This window comes from Puntigrus tetrazona, chromosome 23 (genome assembly GCF_018831695.1).
Source record: "Puntigrus tetrazona isolate hp1 chromosome 23, ASM1883169v1, whole genome shotgun sequence".
Taxonomy (NCBI): Eukaryota; Metazoa; Chordata; class Actinopteri; order Cypriniformes; family Cyprinidae; genus Puntigrus; species Puntigrus tetrazona.
In genome coordinates, this window is record NC_056721.1 from 6,416,055 (window position 1) to 6,422,054 (window position 6,000).

Sequence of the window (6,000 nt, forward strand, 5' to 3'; positions counted from 1 at the left end):
ATCATTCCAAACCTGAAGTGATGATAATTTTGTCTTTAATTACTTGGCAGTCAACGGGACAGTCACGAGCCTCCTGGTTTTCATCCAAAATATCTGTTTTTTTCGTAGACGGACAACATGGTACCCCATGTTGTCCGTCTACGAAAAAACAGATATTTTGGATGAAAACCAGGAGGCTCGTGACTGTCTCGTTGACTGCCAAGTAATGAACACTATCAAGGTACAAAAGAGTTCAAAAGAGACATCATCAGAATACTCCATCTACGGTACAATCATAACGTTACAAAGCTACGAGAATATTTTTTGTATATGGAAAGAAAACAAAAAGAATGACTTTATTCAACAATCGGCACCGTAGTGTCACCACCGTTCTTTGTCAGCAACAAAGTCAATGGGACAGTCACAAGCCTCCCGGTTTTAATCCAAAAAAATTTCATTTGTGTTTTGAAGACTTTAGGGGTAAGTTATTCATGACAATTTTAATTTTGGAATGGAGCAACCCTTTAATTGAGAAACTGAACCAGTGTTGCAATATGTGCCTGCTTATACAAACAATTGCAACAGACTAAAATTGCACATTTCACCTTCTCATTTCATCAAGATAAGCTCAGACAAAACTATGGCTTCGCAAGCACTTTTTCCATAAAACTAAGTGCAAGGAAAACTAACGGATAAAAAAGCAACGTCAGGCATTTTTAAGAGTACTATGTCACCTTACGCAGTAGAAAACCAAATGATCTATGGACCGATCCTAATGAAATGTGTTTGTCTGATACACAGACTCTGGCACCTCATGAAGTCGATGAGCCTAGCATACAGCTCTCAGTGAGACGCATCTTTCAACACCTGAAGTGAACGCAGCAGGACAATGCTCCAAAATGCTATCATCTAAAAAAATAGCCAGCTGCCAACAGCTGCCGAGCACTTTTTTGGCGGGAAACATCTTCGTGGCAGAGGCCTCGGCAGACATAATTCTCACTATCTGCTAATGGTGTGGGGGGGGCTTTTCAAGCAGGGAAAGAGAAGACAGAAAGACAACACACCGACCAGATTAATTATGAACTGAGTGGAAAAGAAAGGATTCACACAGGAGTCTACAGATGTCTGTCTGGACTTTCAAACTTTTTTTATTATCCTGAATGCTGCAAAACAACAAAAAAAATGGAAAGAGGAAGGAAGAAATAAGGAGTTGTATGAGAAAAACTGAAGAGAGCGCTTAAAATAGAACAGAAAAACAAAGACTGCACGGTCCAAAAAAGGAAAGATAAATAGACAGACAGGGGAAGATGAGAATATAAGTGAAAACTCAAGACAGCATTTATAAATTCCAGCACTGGTTCAATGAAGATACTACAGTCAATTGCAGATGAAAACAAAAAAACTCTTAAACAAAACAACAAACAATAAAGCCCATAGTCCCACCCCTGAACTTACAACATGCCATTTATGTATTAATTATTGGTACATATGCCAAGAACGTGTAACTGGTCCTTACCTGTGCAAAACATGAATCTTAATAATGGTTTTAAATGCATTCCTACATTCCTAGAAATAAAGGTACAAAAGTTGTCACTGGGGAGGTACCTTTTCAAAAGGTACATGTTTGTACATAAAGGGTCAATTTTGGTATTAAGTTACATATTTGTACTTAATAGGTACAAAAGTGTGCCTTTTTAAAAAGATACCACCCCAGTGACAGCTTTTGTACCTTTATTTCTGCTCTAGGGCAGTGGTTCTCAACCACGATTCTGGAGCCCCACAACACTGCAGTTTGCTTGTGTTTCCTATGCCTGACATACCAGGTCTTGGAGTCTCATGAGCTAAATCAGGAGTGTTTGATTAAGGAGTGCTGGGGGCTTCAGGAACGTTGTTGAGAACCACTGTTATTGCTAATGGAAGGATAATGTTCTGCAGTGTTTAACTCCAACCCTCAGACACGCAAGGTCTTCAAGATTTCTAGAAAACTTCCAGACAGGTGTGTTGAAGCTGAACTCTTGCTCTCCAGGAGTAGGAGTCCAGTACTTAGACCAACCCTGCTCCTTGGAGCCCACTATCCTGCAGAGTTTAGCTCCAATCCTAAAAAACACACCTGAAGCAGGTGATAAATGTCTTCATATCCCTAGAAAAATCACAGGCTATAGGTGTGTTGAAACAGGTTGGAAATAAAATGTGCAGCACAGCGGGTCTGCAGAAGCAGGGTTGAAAACCTATGACTTAGAGTTAAGGTTTTTAAGTAACTGTTTATCGATAGTAATGGTGAAGCTTACCGTAGAAAAAAAGTGCTGGGGAGGTGGAAAAAAAGGTGGAGGGGAGTCACTACTCCAAGACTCACAGTTGGATGCACAGTTTATTGTTATTTTTTTTTAAAACCATTTATGACAACTCCTTTAACATTTTCAGTTTATAGCAATTCCTAAGACATTTGTGGTCATGACTGTGTGGTGCACCTGCATCTGGTCAACAGGCTTACAGTGCTGCACTGGGAGGAAAACAAAAACAGAAAAGATGTTTACTAAAACTCCTTGAGAAACATTATCTTGCAGAGTTTCTCCAACCCTAATTAAATACAACTGAACCTGCTAATCAAGGTCTTTAGGTTATAATTGAAATTTCCACTGCAAGTGTACCGGGGCAAGCTGCAGGAGAAAGACACCCATTCTTGAATACTCAAAAGTGTAGAAACCTGTTGTCTGACTAAGCCAGGGGGTTAAAGGCTTAATAAAATAAAAAATAAAAAAACATTGCAGGATTTTTCATCGGCTAAGATTGTAGAGCTCTAAAGTAGCTGCATCTCAACTGCTATTTAGATCTTCAACTCATTGCGTGCCATTTCTTTTTGGCTGAAGAAAGACAGACTTGTCAACTCGTCCGGATGGCATGATGGTGAGTAAATTATCAGGAAATGTTTATTTTGAAAATTAACTAATCCTATACATCCAACTAGCACCAATGAACTTTTCCAGAAATCCTTGTTTCGACTTTGATGAGCTTGTTCAAGTATGTTTATTTTGAATTACGGCTAAACTCTGCAGAACAGTGGTCCTCAAAACGTATCCTTCGAACTCTTTAAAGAAAGGAAGACCCCAAGGTGCTTGCAATGTTTTTTTTTTTTTCCATTTTAAAGCCTGATACTAGATGTGGATGATCTCACGACACATACCACCTACAGAGGGTGTGTGAGAGACTAAAAAGGCCACCTATTGTTTATAGAGCCATGACCTCAACACCCTCGGAGTTTACAAGAAAATTTCCAAGTTTACCACAGCGTATTTCACAGTCTCCTCCTAAACAAGTGGTCAGTTTTCACATACTGTCCTGCAATCTTCCAGGGCTTGGGTTAGTTCTTTATTTTTAGACCTCGACACTCTTGAGCATGCTGACTTAGAATGAAACCGATTGTGCCCAAACCAGGGTGGGTGCGAGATCTCGAGGACCATAATTTAGTCGCTTTTTCATAAACAGGGGAGACTGAGAAATCTAGCCAAGTTCTAAGAAATGTTGCACCACACACCGATGCCAAAAAAAGCAAAACGCGTCAGGCATTTGACCACACAATAACACATTCTCAAATGCAACAGAAGTAAATTTTATTTTATGTTATACTTCACAGATTATTTGTTTACCTTTGGTTTGAGGTAGCTCTGCCAAGGACAATATATTTTAAAGCCCTTGGCTAAAGAAGTGTTTGTGACTATTTGGTTTCTACAATAGGCTATGCTTTTGCCAATTTGTGGCCACAACAAATTTGGGGTATGGTAACCAACTTTACCTGATTAACCTGGGCAATCAGACTAAAATTTTCACAGTTCTGGCCACTATGACAAAAATACCAATTGCTCTCCCTAGTGCTTCCAGTACTCTAGTGTAAGATCAGTGATTAAATTAATGTTAGGCTACAAATAAACTGAAAGAACAATATTCTTAGCTGTTAAAGATATGGTCTTGTGGTTTGAGGGAACTTGACTGAATTTAAAATGGCTGCAAAATGGACCTGGGTGCCAGGAAGGAAAGGGAAAAAATAGTCGTCAATACCCCATGCCACTAAAGCAGCACACAAAAGATGCGTTGTGCTTCGACTCAAGGTTACAAAAGGAGGATGTGCAACATTTAGCTATTAATAGTGGCTTACAGAAAGTGTGCAGTGTGGCAGACTTTGAGATGCTACTATAAACATCCTGCCGCTGTATCTGGACGTCCAGAATCAGAAGCATGAGTCGTTGAATATTACAAAAGTATAAAAAAAAGTGTAACCTTTGCACTTACAAAGTAACTAGATATTAAGAAGACAACTCTCTTGGATTTACCACGTAATTACTCTAATACACAGCGGCGGTCAGTAAGTTAGGCTTTACATATTAATAGTGTATTAATAGTATTAATAGTGGTTGGTGTCCAGAATGTTACACTTAATATTAAGTGGACAGTTTCTGAGGAGTTACAATGTCCTGTTACACATTTGTACTTGCACATAACATTCTGGGGGTGACTGCATATGTTACATTAGAATTGTAGATACTATATAGCAATGTATAGGTAATACACAGATATTAGGGACACAATATAAATTGTGATCAAAAAAGTTTTTATCTCTGGAATAATGTACACAAAAAAAACATCACAATAAGACAAGGAACAGGCGTTAGATTTAATTGTAATTTCATGTTTCATGACTTCAATCTGGCCCACAGCTACTGAAGGAGAACCAGGCGGATGATGTTCACCACAGGAGAACTTCATTGAACAGAATAGAATGATATGAAAGGCAGAAACCCAAAGATGCTGAGAAAATGTCAAAGAGATACACCACATGCGCAGATGCTCTGAGAACATCGAGTTCCTGTTCTCCCGTCCGCATCCCACGGCCCCGTCTGCTTCCTGTCAGGGTTGCTGTACTAGGAACAGAGACGACCCTTTGGGGCCTGGGCTCAGTTAATGAGGCCTGAAAGGCCGGGGTGAAGGGCACATTCTTTGGCCTCCATCCAGCAGAAGGTCACAGGATGAAGGGGGTGTTAAAGGGATGCACAGCATGAGCGGAGTAGTATTTATCATAGCTTGATGCTTGACGTTGAATGGTTCCGAGAAGCAGTCCATCAAAAAACATTCTTTTAGCATAACTTGCTTCCTGTTTTAACTCCCTTCAGTCAGTCAGCCAGTGTAAAAATGCACCAAACTCCCAACCTATTTTCAATGAAGTACTCGATGCTTGAGAGTGAACTGTTCGTTTTTACATCTTTTAATAACTCCCTCATAATGCTTGGATTAATGAACCCTCGTTCCGATGGAATTTTCATGGGAAATGGAAAGTTTTAGAATCTCAAGCCCTCCAAGCTTGTATGCAGGATATACACACAAACACTACGCGCTGGTTTTGTTGCAGACGTCATGCCTTGCAGTATGATGGCTCTGTCTGGATCCTTTGAACATAGTGGCAGACCAAAGTCAGACTGAATGACTGCTGACCTTTGACATGAGAGTATACTAAGGGTCCAGGAGACATAGAGCTTCGGGGGAGAGCTCGCATTAGGATCCAAAATGAATACTCCCTAAGTGCCAAATGAGTAGAAATATACTTAACTTTGAAGTCTGGGTGATACACGTGGGTTATTATTCAAATAAAGGAGTTTAATCATTCCACCAATATTTGTTAATAATATTTAACCCAGAGCTAAACTTTACTAATAACTGCTAATAATATATTTTTCTTAAGCAGCAAATCAGCATGTTAGAATGATTTCTGAAGGATCATGTGACACTGAAGACTGGAGTACTGATGCTGAAAATTCAGCTTTGCATCACAGGAATAAGTGACATTTCAAAATTACTTTTAACTAAATTTCTGTTTAAACAAAATTAGTCGGTGAACCTAAGATGCTTAAAATGTGCATTATATGCTACTGTTTGTAGTAAAAAAAAAATTTAAGTTGATCTTTAAAAACATGCCTACATAACCCTTTAATATATTTACATTTTTAATTTTGACAAAATATTATGTATTATACT